Source organism: Lepidochelys olivacea (assembly GCF_965140295.1).
Source record: "Lepidochelys olivacea isolate rLepOli2 genome assembly, chromosome: 1".
NCBI lineage: Eukaryota > Metazoa > Chordata > Testudines > Cheloniidae > Lepidochelys > Lepidochelys olivacea.
In genome coordinates, this window is record NC_140411.1 from 205,916,400 (window position 1) to 205,933,914 (window position 17,515).

Consider the following 17,515-nt stretch of genomic DNA (forward strand, 5'->3'; position numbering starts at 1 on the left):
TTGATAAGCTAAATAGACAGTTTCTCAAGTTTCTCACTTTCAGGCAGGATTTCCAGACCTTGATTCATTCTTCTAGCTTATTCTGAATCCTTTCCAAATTTTTCTAACATCCTTTTTATGTACCGACACCAGAACTGGCCACAGTATTTCTGCAAGGGTCTCACTAATGCTGCATACAGAGGTAATATAATACCACCTTCCTACTCCTGATATTCCCTGCTCCCCACCCAAGGATCTCACGCCTATTAGCCACAGCACTGCACCAGGAGCTCATGTTTGGTTGGTTATATCTATCATGAACCCGATGTCCTTTGCTGAGTCTCTACTTTCCAGGATATGGTCCCCCCAACTCCAGTCTGTAAAAGTGCCCTATGTTCTTCATTGCTAGATGTTTGACCTTGCATTCAGCTGTATTTAAAAAACCCACAAACATTTTTACCAAGCAATCCCAGTTGTGCTATGTAACTGACCTGTCCCAGTTATTATTTGCCATGCCACCAGTTTGTGGCCATCAGAAAACTTTGCCAGCAATGATGGTTTTCTTCCAGACATTCATCTTGAGGTCTTAATTTTTTTTGCGGGGGGAGGAGTGGGGTCGAGGGGCAGTTGCTGCTGGGAGTCTGAACCGAATGAAGTGAGGCAAACAGGCAAGAGGAGGATAGCCTAGAAGGCAGAGAGATGTCTGAAGGAAGAAGTTGAAAGAGGTGGGTGAGCACTGAGGGAAAGTCACGGGGGTGGGAAATGCGAAAGGACACCAGATCAGAAACGTACGCAGGGACTGAGACGTAGGGACTTGAAGGACAAGAGATTGAATGAGTTGCAGCCCAAATGCAGTGAAGTGACATAAGGGGGCACTTATGTCATTGAGAGCTATAGGCAAATCCTCCAAGATGGCACTACTTGAGTCAGAATGAGATACCAGAAGACTGCAGGTACGGTCATCACTTTGCCTATTCATTCTGCTACTGTTCAGAGTTTTTATACTGTATTGGCAAACCTAGAAAAGAAAACGGGGACAAAATAGTCTTTTCTAAGCTATTCTTCCCTAGTGTCCCCATGAAAAATTCTCTGGATGGCTGAGTTGGAAGGATCCATTCTGACAAATGGAGAGTGAAAAGGTTCATTGGATAACAACTATTTAAATATTTGATGGCTAATAAATTAAATGTTAATTGACTATGACAATGGATCTTCTCCCACGACAGCACACAATTAACATTTAACTTGTTATAAAATATTTACAATTATGAAATATCCAAGGGCAACAAAAAAGTTCTCCCCCACCAAATTGTCTCAGGACGACGTGTCGAGGGAATGAAAGGTCAGGCTAGTGTTCCAAACTCCTTAAACATGAACCAGCTACATTTTGAAAGACATTGGGGAGGACTGTATGGCTTTCATGGGTTGCCAACAAGTTGCCTGTTCCAGTCCAACTCAGATGGGCAGGGACCAAAAGCTGTTGCCATCTGATGGCTGCTGGGCATCCTGTGTGAAATGGGTTGGTATTTCAGTCCAGTTCTCAGAGAAGAGGTGCCCATGTCACCAAATCCACCTTTGCATTTAGCATCAGTTAGCCCCTGTTGGTTGTTTATCTCCAGGAGGCCAAGGATTGAATGGAATGCCTATGGGGGAGTTTAGTCTCCTTTCAGGAGAAGTTGGAAGCATATTACTACAGCATTTAACCCTGCTTGCAACCTTACTTTGTTAGGTGCTGCTTCCATGTGCAGTGAGTGCAACAACTTTGCTGTGTGCCACCATGCATAAAATTGCAGCATCAAGCCTTAGCCAGATTCACTTTTGGTCAGCCTTGAGTTGTCAGTCTAGTCCTTTTCACCAGCATACAACAGACCAAAAAAAGCACAAACCTGATCACTTTCCCAAATATCTTTTGCTGCAAAGCTTTTCTGGACTTCACTGGTAGCTTGAAGAATGCTCAGAGGTTCTGGGGGAAAAAAAAGTATATAGATATATAGCCAGGCAACTCATTTCAGCACCTCAACATGGATTCAGGTGTCTAACTGGAGGCACTCACATTTGAAAGTTCTAGCATTTGTTTTTTGCTAGCTACATCACTAGGCATTGGAGGTAAAGCTTGGGCAAAAGGAAGTCTTGTTAAAGAGTCAAAACATGAGCCCCTTCAATTAAGGTGCGAGAACTCACCACACATCTAATGATACCATCAAAGAGTCTTCCAGGAAGATCTGACTTGATATTCTGGATATTTCCAAACTAAAAAACCCTAAACAAAAAAAACCAAAAAAACAAAATCCAAGTGGTGGGACTAGAGAGGAATCCTTCAATCTATCAGAACTTTGCTATAGAATCATAGAAATGTAGGACTGGAAGGGACCTTGATAGGTCATCTAGTCTAGTTCCCTGCACTGAGAGAGGACTAAGTATTATCTAGACCAGGGGTTCTCAACCTTTTCCCCCTGAGCAACCCCCCTGCCCCAAACATGCTATAGAAACTCCACCACCCACCTGAGCCACAACTGCTTTTCTGCATATCCAGTAGATAAAAAGCCAGGGCTGGCATTAGGGGGTAGCAAGCAGGGCCATTGCCTGGGGCCCCATGCCACAGGGGGCCCCATGAAGCTAAGTTACTTGGGCTTTGGCATGAGCCCCAGGTGACAGGACTCAGGCTTCAGCTTTCTGCTCTGGGATCCAGTGTATCTAACACCAGCCCTGCTCTCAGCTTGATTTTGGCAGACCCCTGAAACCTGCTTGCAGCCCTTCCAGGGGTCCCTGGACCTCTGGTTGAGAACCACTGATCTAGACTATCCCTGACAGATGTGTCAGTGTAAAAAATGAGAGGGCTCAAATCCAAGTTTTTTAAAAAAATCCTTTACAGGTCACTTTTAAAGACAAAGTGGTCCCAAACCAAAACATGAGTGTTAACCCCTCCAGCTTTTGGGAATTTCATATCCCCAGTTGCACTCTGTGTGACCTTGTCCTATCTTGACTCTAAACATTTTAAAGCTCCTTATTTAAGGGTGATTAGGACACTTTTGGATTTCTAGCTTTCTTAAGCCTTAGTCGTGTTGATTTTATTCTTTCTAAAGCTCTGTTAATAAGAACGGCCATACTGGGCCAGACCAATGGTCCCTCTAGCCCAGTACCTGGTCTTCCAACAGTGGCCAATGCCAGATGCTTCAGAGGGAATGAATAGAACAGGGCAAGTATCAAGGGATCCATCCTGCCCTCCACTCCCAGCTAGGGGCTTAAGACACCCAGAGCATGGGTTGCACTTCTGACCATCTTGGCTATCATAGAAGCATAGAATATCAGGGTTGGAAGGGACCTCAGGAGGTCATCTAGTCCAATCCCCTGCTCAAAGCAGGACCAATCCCCAGTTTTTGCCCCAGATCCCTAAATGGCCCCCTCAAGGACTGAACTCACAACCCTGGGTTTAGCAGGCCAATGCTCACACCACTGAGCTATCCCTCCCCCGTGTAGTGGGGGCATATGGAGTCAAGTGCCCTCCCAGATTTCTGCTTGGCCTGCCGGGGGAGGGAGGGAAAGGGGCTCTGTCCTTCTCCTGCTGTGCCTGCCCCCTGGCACGTTCAGCTCCCGTTCCTGGTAGCCGAGCCTGCCCGGGGAGCTGAAGGGGGTGGAACCAACTGCTTCTTTTGCTGGCCACTCCGGGTCACTGCTCTGTGCAGCACAGCAGCTGCCTAAGAGAGAGCCTGGCTGGGCAGGCGCCAGTGGTGGGGTGCCCCTGCCTGGGCCCAGCTGACAGGGACAGGAGCCACGTGAGCCAAAGTCACCTCCTTCCCCCACCCCGGCACATTTCTGGCTCGCTCAGCCCTCCACCCCCACCCCAACACTGGCAGCCGGGCCTGGGCTGCCACCTCTGCCTCCCCCAGCCAGGCTCTCCCTCAGGCAGCTGCTGCACTGCACAGAGTCAGCGACCCAGAGTGGCCAGCTTTGGCTGGCGTGAGAAGCGTTTCCCTCCCGTGCCCCACCCAGGCCCAGCTACCAGGGAGAGCAGCTGAACATGCCAGGTGAGAGGGAGGCGCGGAAGCAGCAGAACAGATCCCCTACCAGCAGCGGACTCTGGTGGGATGGGGAGAGCACGGTGGCTCGGGGCTTGGCACAGGGCAGGGAGGGGGTTGGTGGGCAGAAGAGACACATGAGGCAGCCATGTGTCCTCTCCTTTAGATTGCGCCCCCTCCATTATTAGGGGGCACAACTCATCTATGTTGGCTAACAGCCATTGATGGACCTATCCTCCAGGAACATCTCATTCTTTTGAGCCCAGTTATACTTCTGGCCTCCAAAGATCCCCTGGCAATGAGTTCCACGGGTTGACTGCATTGTGTGAAGAAGTATGTTAGGATATAGATATTCAGGCCTGTCTGTAAAGGCCTATACTCTAAGAATTGAGGTGTATTCTTATCACTTGGCTAGTGATAGAGGTATAAAAGAATCAAAATCACTGTCTGCTGGTGTAAGGGCCTTCTCTTACTGTGACAGTCTGAGGCCCTGTTCTTAGGCTCAGGCCTTTGGCTAAGCAGCAGAGGCAGCCATAAGCTGGGAAGCAAACAGTCACATCCTCACATTCCAAACTAGTGTTGGGAACACTGGGGCATGGCCACTAGGTAACTCGAGGGGATGGAAGACCACGAGTGTCGATGAAGCCCCCTCGCACTAGGCCCCTGTGTCCTTGCCCCACCCCCTCCTGCCTGGAGGCACTCGCAGCAGCTCTGTGTGCTAGGCCCAAGTGTCCTTGGCCCCCCCGCCTGGAGGCACACACAGCAGTTATGCTGAGAATCTGCAACAGTATGTTGCAGAGTCAGACTGCCTGAAACTAAGCAAGGCCAAACAGGGGAGATATGGAAGAACAATGCTGAATAAAGCAGCTTTATGTATAGTTTAACAAATGATACAGAGAATCAGGGAACTAGCTGGGAACTGGATTGGCTGGCTATATGGATACTTGGAGCAGCTTGCTATTGGATAAGTATGCTGGGAAAAAGGATGTATAAAAGCCTGTGTAACTTCCTGCTCTGTTGTGCAGGATTTGAGATTTTATTCTCCCTGTACCTTTTTGAAGCTTCAAATAAACTTTTCTGCTTCTCCACCCCGTTGTGATTATTGGGTGCAGCACACCGGGTAACGAACCAACTCAAGCTGTTGTTCAGCCTCTCGGCACTGGGTGCCGGCAACAGCTTTTGGCGTCCCTGGGTGGGCTCGAGGCTGCAATTTAGCCTTGCCCGGACCCCTCCTGGAGGTCGAGGATTGCGGCGAGAACCGACGCCCAGCGCGCACCGGTGAGTTCATCGGGGGCCTCGGAGGAGATGCGATTTGATCGACCCCAGAGGGCACAACGGTGCAACGCACTCATATAGTGGAGAAGCTGCAGGCCACGGTGAAGAACCGGTTCCTTGGATCAGGTAGGATCCTTTAAAATCCGGATTATATGCTCTGTTGGAACCTGGGGACGCCCAGAGTTACCCTGTAGGTATGGGACAGGGACAGAGCTCAGAGGTTAGGGCACGGTGTACGCCCCTAGAGTGCATTCTAGCAAACTGGAAGGTATTTGGTGCGGATCCGATGATTAAGAGCCAATTAAAATGATTCTGTACAGTTGACTGGCCTCAATATCAACTCGAGGACCAGGAGTGGTGGCCACCAGGAGGGTCAATTAATTACAACACGATCCTTCAGTTACTCCTGTTCTGTCAGAGAACAAGGAAATGGAATGAACATATGTATGCGCATTTGTTTCTGACTTTATGTACTCGATCAGATATTTTACAGCGCTGTAATCTGACTCCAACTGGTTTGGTAGCAGCTAATGTTAGTCCCCAGACCCCCACCCCCACTGTAATGGCAGAGCCGGTGTCCCCTTCGGCCCCTACACCCACACCTTGTAAGTCCCCAATGGTTGGCCTATACCCCTTAATCACTGAAACTAAAGTCGCCCGGTCTGGATCGGACAGGCGTCCTGCCACAACTATGCAGGTTTATACTCATGTGCCCTTTAATCCTGTGGATTTGGCTGCTTTCAAAGCACAGGCAGGAGAGTTTTCCACCAACCCAAGCAGGTTTATATCAGTCTTTGAGGGGTGCCTCAGTAGTCACAAGCCGGACTGGGATGATTGTAACGTCCTCCTGCGAACCCTATTGTCTGAGGTTGAAAGACAACAGGTTGTGTCCAAGGCAAGAGAGGCGGCACAGAGACGGTACGACCGGGATCGTATTAATGTCCCTGACCCGGATGCACAAGTCCCCCGAGCAGACCCCAGGTGGGATCCAAATGATCATGGGGATATGACCCGCCTTACCTCCTATAAGGAGTTGCTTTTGCATGGACTCCGTCACTCGGCTGTCCGACATAATAATTGGGCAAAGCCATATGAAGTAATGCAGGATTTAAAAGAAAGCCCAGGGGCCTTTCTACAGCGTATTCGGGACACCATTCGACAGAACACTAATGCAGACCCCGATGATCAGGCAACTGAGTCAATTATTAAGGGAATTTTTACGAGCAGAGCAGCCCCTGATATTAAGAGAAAGTTACAGAAAAAGGAGGATTTAATGGGTATGACCATGGCACAAATTTTAGAGACTGCAAACCGAGCTTATAGTCTGAGAGAGACAGAGAAGGAGAGAAAGCAAGTGAGATTGATGGTAACAGCGGTACAGGCCGGCACTAAGAGAAGTGGCCGGGGAGGAAGGGGCCGTGGACGCGACCGTCCGGGCCTGCAGGAGAGACGACTGGGTCGCAACCAGTGTGCCCTGTGTCGACAGGAGGGACACTGGAAAAATGAGTGCCCAAAGAGGAAAGAAAAGGGGGGTGCCCCTATGATGGCGATGGTGGAGCAGGAATAGGGGTGTCAGGGGAGATGGACCACCCTACCCCCGGAACCCTGAGTAAAGATGCGGGTGGGAAGCTCAGAAATAGATTTTTTAGTGGACTCTGGAGCGGCCCGAACAGTCGTAAATCAGCCTCTTCAGTTGCCAGTAGCAGATTCCCTTACTGTGGTGGGAGCCACAGGCAGGGACACCAAGTGCCCAGTGTATGCCCCAGCGGAATGTGCTTTGGGAGACAGGACTATATCCCACAAGCTGGTATACCTCCCTGAGTGTCCAACCCCTCTGCTGGGACGGGATCTACTTTGTCGCCTCGGTGCCACCCTGCATTTTACTGAGGACGAAATAACCCTTACCTTACCCCCTGAGAATGCCTGGATCATGACCCTTGCAGTTGAGCCCTCAGCCATGCAAGCCCCAGAATGGAGCCCGTGGGAAGACCAGGTGTACCCCCTCGTGTGGGCATCAGGGATTCCAGGAAAGGCCACCCACCAGACCCCTATTACTATTCAGCTCATACCAGGGAAAGGCCCAGTGCAAGTAAAACAGTATCCAATCAAGAGGGAAGCCAGAGAAGGTTTACAGGAAACTATAGATCGATTCCTAATGTATGGTATTCTCCGGGAATGTCAGTCAGCCTGGAACACTCCCATTCTACCCGTACAGAAGCCTGATGGCACGTATCGGCTGGTACAGGACCTAAGGGCAGTCAGTGAACGGGTTAAGACTCTGCACCCTCTTGTCCCTAACCCGTACACCTTATTGGCTTCTATAGGGGGACAGTATACCCATTTTTCAGTCCTTGATCTAAAAGATGCTTTCTTTACCATCCCAGTTGCCACCCCATCACAGGAGATCTTCTCCTTCGAGTGGGAGGACCAAAAAAGGGTTAAAAAGCAACTTTGCTGGACAGTGTTGGCCCAGGGATTTAAAAACTCTCCCACCCTTTTTGGCCAGGCTCTGGCCAGGGACCTACAGGAGTGGGATAATGAGGAGGCTCTCCTTCTGCAGTATGTAGATGATTTGTTAATTGCCACTGTGGGCCAAAAACCCTGTCTTAAAGCCACCGTGAGCCTCCTGAATTTTATTGGACTCCGGGGATATCGTGTAGCACGGAGTAAGGCTCAAATTGCCCTCCCAGAGGTACGGTACCTCGGGTTTCACATACGGCAAGGGGAGCGTCAGCTTTCAAGCAAAAGAAAGGAAGCTATCTGTCAAGTTCCTACCCCAAGTAACCGTAAGCGGCTCAGGGCATTTCTGGGTATGGCAGGCTTTTGCAGGATATGGATCCCAGAGTTTGGACTGTGGGCTACACCCCTGTACGACTGTGTAAAAGGAGCAGATCATGACCCCTTCTATTGGACCCCAGAGGCTGACAGGGCATTTAAAATCCTGAAAAGAAAATTGATGGAAGCCCCGGCTCTGGGCCTGCCAGATCTCAGATCTCTCTAAGCCGTTTCAGTTGTATGTACATGAACGAAGGTGGGTGGCCCTAGGAGTGCTTACACAGCTGTTAGGAGCATGGAAGCGTCCTGTGGCTTATTTTTCTAAGCAATTGGATCAGGTTGCAAAGGGTTGGCCGGCATGTTTACGGGCGGTCGCAGCTACTGCCCTATTGCTTGAGGAAGCCGAGAAGCTAACATTGGGAGGGGTTATGCAAATCTATACTCCCCATATGGTCCGAGCCTTATTGGATGCAAAGGGAGGGCTTTGGCTCACCCAGGCTCGGATTGCTGGGTACCAGGCTAAGCTGTTAGAGAACTCTGAAGTCACCCTACAGCCTTGCCCCTCCCTTAACCCAGCCACTCTCTTGCCAGAAACAGAGGAACAGAAACATGACTGTTTAGAGATCATAGATGTCCAGTACTCCAGCCGTCCGGATTTAAAGGATGTACCCCTCCCAAATGCAGATTATGAGTGGTACACTGATGGTAGCAGTACTGTAATAGATGGGCAAAGGAGGGCGGGTTATGCTGTTGTGACCCTCCATGACACTGTGGAAGCCGAAGGTTTGCCTGCTGGGACCTCTGCCCAGCTTGCCGAACTAATAGCCCTGACCCGTGCACTTGAACTGTCAAAAGGAAAGCGGGTCAACATTTTTACTGATTCAAAGTATGCTTTTGGTGTGCTGCATACTCATGCTGGCCTATGGAAGCAAAGGGGAATGCTGACAGCCCAAGGCTCCCCAGTCAAGTACGGGCCCCAAATCCTCCGGCTCCTAGAAGCCGTACAACTCCCCTCGGAAGTGGCGGTGGTACACTGTAAAGCCCATCAAAGGGAGGATCAAGATGTGGCCAGAGGTAACGCCCGGGCAGATAGAGAGGCTAAGCATGCTGCCACCCTGCCATCCCCTCAGACTGAGAACGCCCATATGCATGCCCTTATCCCATCAGTAGGGGAGCTTCCAACCCCTCAGTACTCTGGGGAGGAGAGACAGCTAACTGACAAACTCTGTCTCCGGGAAAAGGAGGGATGGCTCCATTCCCTGGAAGGGAAGGTCCTCTTACCAAAGGGCCTAATCCGGCCAGTGCTGCAGAAACTACATCAAACCACTCATGCTGGCAGGGAAGCACGTATCCAGCTAATGGGAAAATACTTTATCACTTCCGGACTCCGACCCCTGGCTGCCCAGGTACAAGCGGACTGCTTAGTCTGCCAAAAGAATAACCCCCGACCGGGACATCCTGTGCCACCAGCTGCCCTAGAACCCACTCCGGGCCCCGGACAAGTGTGGCAAATAGACTTTACTGAGTTTCCCCGGACCCAAGGGTTCAAATATCTCCTTGTTATAGTGGATCGGTTCAGCGGATGGCCAGAAGCCTTCCCATGCCGTAACTGCACTGCCAGGACAGTGGCCCTCAAGTTTGTTAAGGAGATCATTCCTCGCTTTGGACTCCCCCTGTGGATGGAATCTGACAATGGGACACACTTCACGTCAAAAATCATTCAAAGCATCTCACATGCCTTACAGATCCCCTGGAAACTCCATACGCCCTGGAGACCGCAAGCCAGTGGGGTAGTGGAGCGTACCAATCAGACCCTTAAACGGCATCTCTCAAAAGTGTGCCAAGAAGCCTCACTGCGATGGCCTGATGCTTTGCCCCTCGTCCTACTCCGTATTCGCGTTCTCCCAAAGGGTAGATTAGGGCTCAGTCCCTTTGAAATTATGTTTGGAAGGGCATGGCCCATGAATGGCACCCCGGTTCTGTCAGGGGAATGGGAGTTGGGTAATGTTTTTTTGTCACAGTATATGTGTTCCCTGTCTGCTGTTCTCTTGTCTCTTCACAGGTATACCAAGGATTCCCAGCCTCTCCCCTTGGACTCTCCTGTTCACTCCTTACAGCCCGGTGACTCTGTGCTTGTTCGCACCTGGAAAGACGAGCCTCTCCAGGAAAAGTGGAAAGGACCCTATACCGTCCTGCTGATCTCCCATACAGCGGCAAAGATCGAGGGACACAAGAACTGGATCCATCACTCTCGTCAGAAGGCAGTACCTGCCCCCTCGTCAGCAGAACAGTGGACCGTCCAACCTGCTGACTCCTCATCTAGTGACAATCTCGGGCTAAAGCTACTGTTTAAAAGACACAAATAGCGGGCTGGGGTTTGTCGTCTTGGCTTGGTGGTTTATTTAGCCTGCTATTGAAATTTCTCTTTCCTGTACTGCTTGTATTACTGGTATTATGCTGTGCGGTACCATGTGTCAGGGCCCTTTTGCAAAAGTTAATAAGTCATTCTCTTCAGGGCTATCACAAAGTGCTTATGCAAAGTCATATTGTAAAAAAATAAGTAGCCCAAGTGAGAAAACTCAGAGCCAAGGCTGTTGAGTGTTCTCAAAGGGGGGAGTTGTTGGGAACACTGGGGCATGGCCACTAGGTAACTCGAGGGGATGGAAGACCACGAGTGTCGATGAAGCCCCCTCGCACTAGGCCCCTGTGTCCTTGCCCCACCCCCTCCTGCCTGGAGGCACTCGCAGCAGCTCTGTGTGCTAGGCCCAAGTGTCCTTGGCCCCCCCGCCTGGAGGCACACACAGCAGTTATGCTGAGAATCTGCAACACTATGTTGCAGAGTCAGACTGCCTGAAACTAAGCAAGGCCAAACAGGGGAGATATGGAAGAACAATGCTGAATAAAGCAGCTTTATGTATAGTTTAACAAATGATACAGAGAATCAGGGAACTAGCTGGGAACTGGATTGGCTGGCTATATGGATACTTGGAGCAGCTTGCTATTGGATAAGTATGCTGGGAAAAAGGATGTATAAAAGCCTGTGTAACTTCCTGCTCTGTTGTGCAGGATTTGAGATTTTATTCTCCCTGTACCTTTTTGAAGCTTCAAATAAACTTTTCTGCTTCTCCACCCCGTTGTGATTATTGGGTGTAGCACACCGGGTAACGAACCAACTCAAGCTGTTGTTCAGCCTCTCGGCACTGGGTGCCGGCAACACTAGTCACACTGAAATAAGGTGCTATTCGGCTGTTAGGAATACAATCCTGTCCTGATAGTTCCTATCACCTCCAGAGAAAGGGAAGTGCCTAGAAAATGTAAAAGGAAACTTAGTTTGATAGCATCCTGTCTGGCAAGAACTCACTTATCAATAGCTGGGATGTGAAATCCTCACTTCTGTATTGTTTTGTCATTATAGTTCCCACTTTGCTGTTGTTTGTCTGTATAATCTCTGTCTGGTTCTGTGATTGTTCCTGTCTGCTGTATAATTAATTTTGCTGGGTGTAAACTAATTGAGGTGATGGGATATAATTGGTTACATAATCATGTTACAATATGTTAGGATTGGTTAGTTAAATTTCAGGAAAATGATTGGTTAAGGTATAGCTAATCAGAACTCAAGTTTTACTATATAATCTGTAGTCAATGAGGAAGTGACTGGGGGTGGGCATGTGAGATGGGAACAGGGGTAAGAAAATTGGAATCATGTTTTGCTAAAGGGGGAAATGGGAACAGGGAATGGGAGTAAGGAAGTTGGAATCATGTTTTGCTAAAGGGGGAAATGGGAACAGGGAATGGGAGTAAGGAAGTTGGAATCATGTTTGGCTAAGGGTAGGAATGGGAACAGGGACACAGGTGTAAGGCTCTGTGGTGTCAGAGCTGGGAAGGAGGATACTAAGGAAGGAAACTGGAATCATGCTTGCTGGAAGTTCACCCCAATAAACATCAAATTGTTTGCACCTTTGGACTTCGGGTATCGTTGCTCTCTGTTCATGCGAGAAGGACCAGGGAAGTAAGTGGGTGAAGGAACATCTTGGTGCCAGTGACTCGGATGCATCGCATTGGATAGGTGAGTGGCAGCCTGTAAGTCCCCCTCCCCAACAGTCTGTGCAGCTGCTTGGAGGGGGTATCGTGAACTCTCGTGATGGTAGTTGCGGGTTCTGGCAAGCCAGGATAAAGGATTTTTTGGATAAATGGATAAGGGAGAACCAGGGCCCATACCAGGTACAGGGGTCAACCTGGGATGAGATTAAAAAGGAAATGGAGGAAGTGTTAGGGGACCCAAAGGGATGGGGGGTGGCTGAGGAGCCTACCCTCCTTGGTACATGGGTAGTGGAAGAAGGTCCCTGCCCATGGGGACTGAATGCCTTCCAGGGAAAGGAGGCACTTCAGTCTGCTTGTGAGAGGTTTGAAGTAAGGGCAGCATTATGGGAAGCTGCCAGTAATCTTTCAAGTTTGGTGCTGCTTCAGCAAGGGCTGCTGAAGGGTTGTAAATTAGTTAGGGGTAGTGAAAGATGATTTGGCACAAAAGGGTTTAAGGTCAAAAGCAGAGTTAACAGACCACCTTTAGAGACTGGATCTGAGACTTGGTCCTGGGGGAGTAGAGGGAAAAAAAAAATAAAAGTTTCAAAGTGCAACCTGCCTTTCCACACTCTTTTGTTTTTCTGAAGTTTTAATGGAGGGTACTTTGGATACTTATGTGAGATGTCAAGAAGGAAGTTTTTGTTTAATGATAAAACCCAGTTATATAAATGTAACTGTATGTGCAACTCTGTGCAGTCGCATTGGATGGAAGCTTGGTCATTAAATTTTCTAAGGGGGTCAGGTAGAGTGGCTATCACCACTACGCTGCTGTCCCCAGAAGCCTTTATAGCTATTCTGAGGGAAAATGGGCCCTTTTCCCACAGAAATGGTCTATAAGGGACTGCTGCAGGCAGCAGGCAGAGAGAGAATCTGAGCAAAATTATTTGACTATTGGGTAATGTAATCAAAATCACTAAAGGATGGAAGAGGTTTCTTTTGGAACTTAACTTGGCTGCCCCTAGTTGTGTCTAGTTGTACAAGATGGAAGTGTAATCAGGGTACAGTTGTGTAAAAAAGAGTAATCACAGTGCAAGGGATGTTAGGCAAAACAGAATTTTGTGTGTGTGTGTGCACAGGTAAAAGAAAAGGAAAAGGGGAGGAATGATGGGAACACTGAGCCTTGGGATGGCTCTGGGGGATCAGATTGTTGCTTTGGTGGGTTCTGCATGAAAACTCTGTAGGCATGGGGGAGGCAGTTATACCTTGTGTAAAATTAATTTGGCTAATATGATGTTATGGAGGTTAAACTATATGGAAGGAATTTGCATTTTCCCAGGACGTGTGTGGTGTATATTGGAGAAGGGTAAAAGAAATGCAAATAAAAATGGTACTTAATTAAAATCCTAATAGGGCTCCAAAAGGAGCCACAATAGGTTGTGCTTTCTTTTTCAGATCTGTGTGTTTTGGAGCAGAAGATGAAAGTGGAAAGTAATCAGAACTCTAGTGGAAGTGGAATGTTTCCCTTTTAAGACACTCTCTAAACTGCTAACAGCTTTGGATCCAAAAGCAAGCTAGTAAGCCTCTGTGTGTAAATGCAAATTACCTAGCTGATGGGCACAAAGGAGCTGCAAATAACGAATACATCTGGCCAGCAAACAATCTACTAGAAGACTCAGATTATGGCCCTCCAGGAAAGGGAGGTGAAAAAAAACAAGTCAAGCCTGAAAATAAGGGGGACAGGTTAACCTTAAGGGGTGTGTGTTTGTATGTGTACAGTCCTAAAATCTGAAGCTGTGTCTCAGCTATTACCTGAGAATAAACTTAAAGCTTGGTACAGCACAGAAACTATTGCAAACTTGGTCTGTTGTACAAGAGGGAAAACTGAGTAACACCATCTCATGAATTTCATAAATGATCAGTGAGTGAGGTAATTCACTAGCCTCACTACAGAACAAAATAAGGACAGCCTGGAGGTAATTCTTCTGTTTTTCCTGCAAGTAGCAAGGACATTTGTAAAAGAAAGTGGTATTATTATTAAGCAATAATCTGTCCCCACCAGGGGGGTGGAAATTGTTTCTTTTATTTTTCAGACACTCTACAAGCAAGCTGGCGCCAGCGGAAGAATAACTCAGAATACTATGGATCTATGTTTTGTGGTGTTTGTCTGTGGTGTTTGTCTTGTTGCTAGCATTGTTGTGTTTTAATGAACAGAAAATCTCATGACATGGGAGGGGATGGCTTCAAAAGGCTGACCTTGGGGCGGGGGGGAAGATGTGTATGGGAATGCAAAATGCTCAACTAGGAGGCCAGCATCTGTGTAATAGCTACCATGGTACCTGGAAATGGAATGGCAACTAAGGTGGCCCCCACAAGCCCTATGGAAATAATGAAAAGGGGAGGAGCTCACTGGGAATCAATAGAGGGGTGTGTAAAATAGTGTAAATCAATAGAAGATGTTTGGATGTGCCCCTCTCCTATGACTATGGAGGAGCAGGATCAATGGCCTATGCAGGGGTGGACAATTGGGTGTACTGTGTATAAGGTGTTTTGCTGGGAATGTACATATTACTGGGGGCACAATTACACCAGCTCATAACCAAACTACACCCATCTACATGCTGCTATATGGACTTCGGTGCACAAATGGATCTGTGAAACTTATTGCTGTGAATAAGCCAGGGCTTACTGCCTGATTCCATACCAAGTGGTCAAGCTGGTTTGGACAATATCCCATTTCTCTGTGAACATTCAATGGACTTGTGATATGGACAAAAGCATACAAAACTTGAAGGAGCAGCTTGTTGCAACTGCCAGCAACTGGACACAAGATCGTGACCCCATCGAAGGAGGAGAGGCAGTATTTTCGGGGTGTCTCGGATGTTGGACCATACTGCAGTGGTCAGGACTCGGTGTTGCTGTGGATTTTGTATTGTTAACTGTACTTGTGTTACGTTGCATAGGGAGATAACCTATTAGGAATGTAATAAGCCCTCCAAACCCTGCAGTGTACTAGACAACCCGGACCCAACCTTCTCAGGCCCACTCTAATGGGAAGTCTGGAACACTAATTGGAATAGGTGTGGTATGCCCGTATGAGAGAAGGTGCAGGGCACAATACTACACAAGGGGCAGTGGGACAAATGGAATATCGACACCTTCCACCTTGATGCCTGGCCCTATCAGGAAATGTGTCGCCATATGTCCTATGCTTTTCCAGGGATACCTGGGCAGGAGGATCCCAAAAGAAAAAAAAAGGGGTGGAGTGTTAGGATATAGATATTCAGGCCTGTCTGTAAAGGCCTATACTCTAAGAATTGAGGTGTATTCTTATCACTTGGCTAGTGATAGAGGTATAAAAGAAAGAATCAAAATCACTGTCTGCTGGTGTAAGGGCCTTCTCTTACTGTGACAGTCTGAGGCCCTGTTCTTAGGCTCAGGCCTTTGGCTAAGCAGCAGAGGCAGCCATAAGCTGGGAAGCAAACAGTCGCATCCTCACATTCCAAACTAGTCACACTGAAATAAGGTGCTATTCGGCTGTTAGGAATACAATCCTGTCCTGATAGTTCCTATCACCTCCAGAGAAAGGGAAGTGCCTAGAAAATGTAAAAGGAAACTTAGTTTGATAGCATCCTGTCTGGCAAGAACTCACTTATCAATAGCTGGGATGTGAAATCCTCACTTCTGTATTGTTTTGTCATTATAGTTACCACTTCGCTGTTGTTTGTCTGTATAATCTCTGTCTGGTTCTGTGATTGTTCCTGTCTGCTGTATAATTAATTTTGCTGGGTGTAAATTAATTGAGGTGATGGGATATAATTGGTTACATAATCATGTTACAATATGTTAGGATTGGTTAGTTAAATTTCAGGAAAATGATTGGTTAAGGTATAGCTAATCAGAACTCAAGTTTTACTATATAATCTGTAGTCAATGAGGAAGTGACTGGGGGTGGGCATGTGGGTGTGTGAGATGGGAACAGGGAATGGGGGTAAGAAAATTGGAATCATGTTTTGCTAAAGGGGGAAATGGGAGCAGGGAATGGGAGTAAGGAAGTTGGAATCATGTTTTGCTAAAGGGGGAAATGGGAACAGGGAATGGGAGTAAGGAAGTTGGAATCATGTTTTGCTAAAGGGGGAAATGGGAACAGGGAATGGGAGTAAGGAAGTTGGAATCATGTTTGGCTAAGGGTAGGAATGGGAACAGGGACACAGGTGTAAGGCTCTGTGGTGTCAGAGCTGGGAAGGAGGATACTAAGGAAGGAAACTGGAATCATGCTTGCTGGAAGTTCACCCCAATAAACATCAAATTGTTTGCACCTTTAGACTTCGGGTATTGTTGCTCTCTGTTCATGCGAGAAGGACCAGGGAAGTGAGCGGGTGAAGGAATAAGCCCCCTAACAAAGTATCTCCTTTTATTTGTTTTAAACCTGCTGCCTATTAATTTCACTGGGTGACCCCATGGTTGTGGTGTTGCTATTTACCCCTTCAAACGCTTCCTTATTCTCTTGCTCCACACCAGTCATAATTTTATAGCCCTCAATCATATCCCCCCAGTATTCTCTTTTCCAACCTGAAGAGTCCCTTTTTTTTAAATCTCTCCTCATATGGAAGCAGTTCCAGACCCTTAATTTTTGTTGCCCTTCTCTGTGCCTTTTCCAATTTGAATATACATATTTTTGACATTGGGCAACCAGAACTGCATGTAGCATTCAAGGTATGGGCATACCATGGATTTATACAGTGGCATTCTGATATTTTCTGTCATTATCTAGCCCATTGCTAACACGGTTCGCTTTTTGAACTGCCACGCCTATTGAGCAGCTGTTTTCAGAGAGCTATCTACAATGACTCCAAGATCTCCGAGTGGTCACAGCTAATTTAGACCCCACTATTTTATATGTGTAGTAGAGATTACGTTTTCCAGTGTGCATTACTTTGCATTTATCAGCACTGAATTTCATCTGCCACTTTGTTGCCCACCCAGCTCCCCACCTCTCTGATGAGAGTCATGTAGCCAGTGGATCCCCAACCACTAGGTATTCCTGGAAGTGTGAAAGTACCATGGCAGGGCAAGGTAAAACACAAAGACAATACTACAAATCCTGTCTACTGTAACTAGCATTTGCCCTGTGGGTTTGCGGTGAGGTAGAAGCAGAACCTCTACATCCTTGGCAGAGGTCGGCACAGGCAGAGGAGAAAGAGGCAGCATTCTCTAGAGCTACAGGAAACTTGTAGTATCACTCATTCTGGGGGCAGGGAAAGAGGAGTGAGGGTTTACAGAGTGAGGGCAGTGGATAGAGAATCCTAGTTGCTTACTCCTTGGGCGCTCCAGGGCTGGAGCACCCATAGAAAAAAATTAGTGGGTGCTTAGCACACACCGGCAGCCATCTCCCCCCAACCCATCCCCTGCACTTCCTACCTGGCAGCAGCCCCACAGCTCAGCTTCTCCCC

At 47.9% G+C, this 17,515-nt stretch overlaps 1 long non-coding RNA gene across 1 annotated transcript; it reads left to right on the plus strand.

The window, feature by feature from the left end:
* Window positions 1-5,402: 5,402 nt before the first annotated feature.
* On the plus strand, window positions 5,403-16,386 carry LOC311518212. The gene is made up of 2 exons (XR_014710923.1): window positions 5,403-12,111; window positions 13,518-16,386. It is a non-coding gene; the product is annotated as an uncharacterized lncRNA (long non-coding RNA).
* Window positions 16,387-17,515: the final 1,129 nt, after the last annotated feature.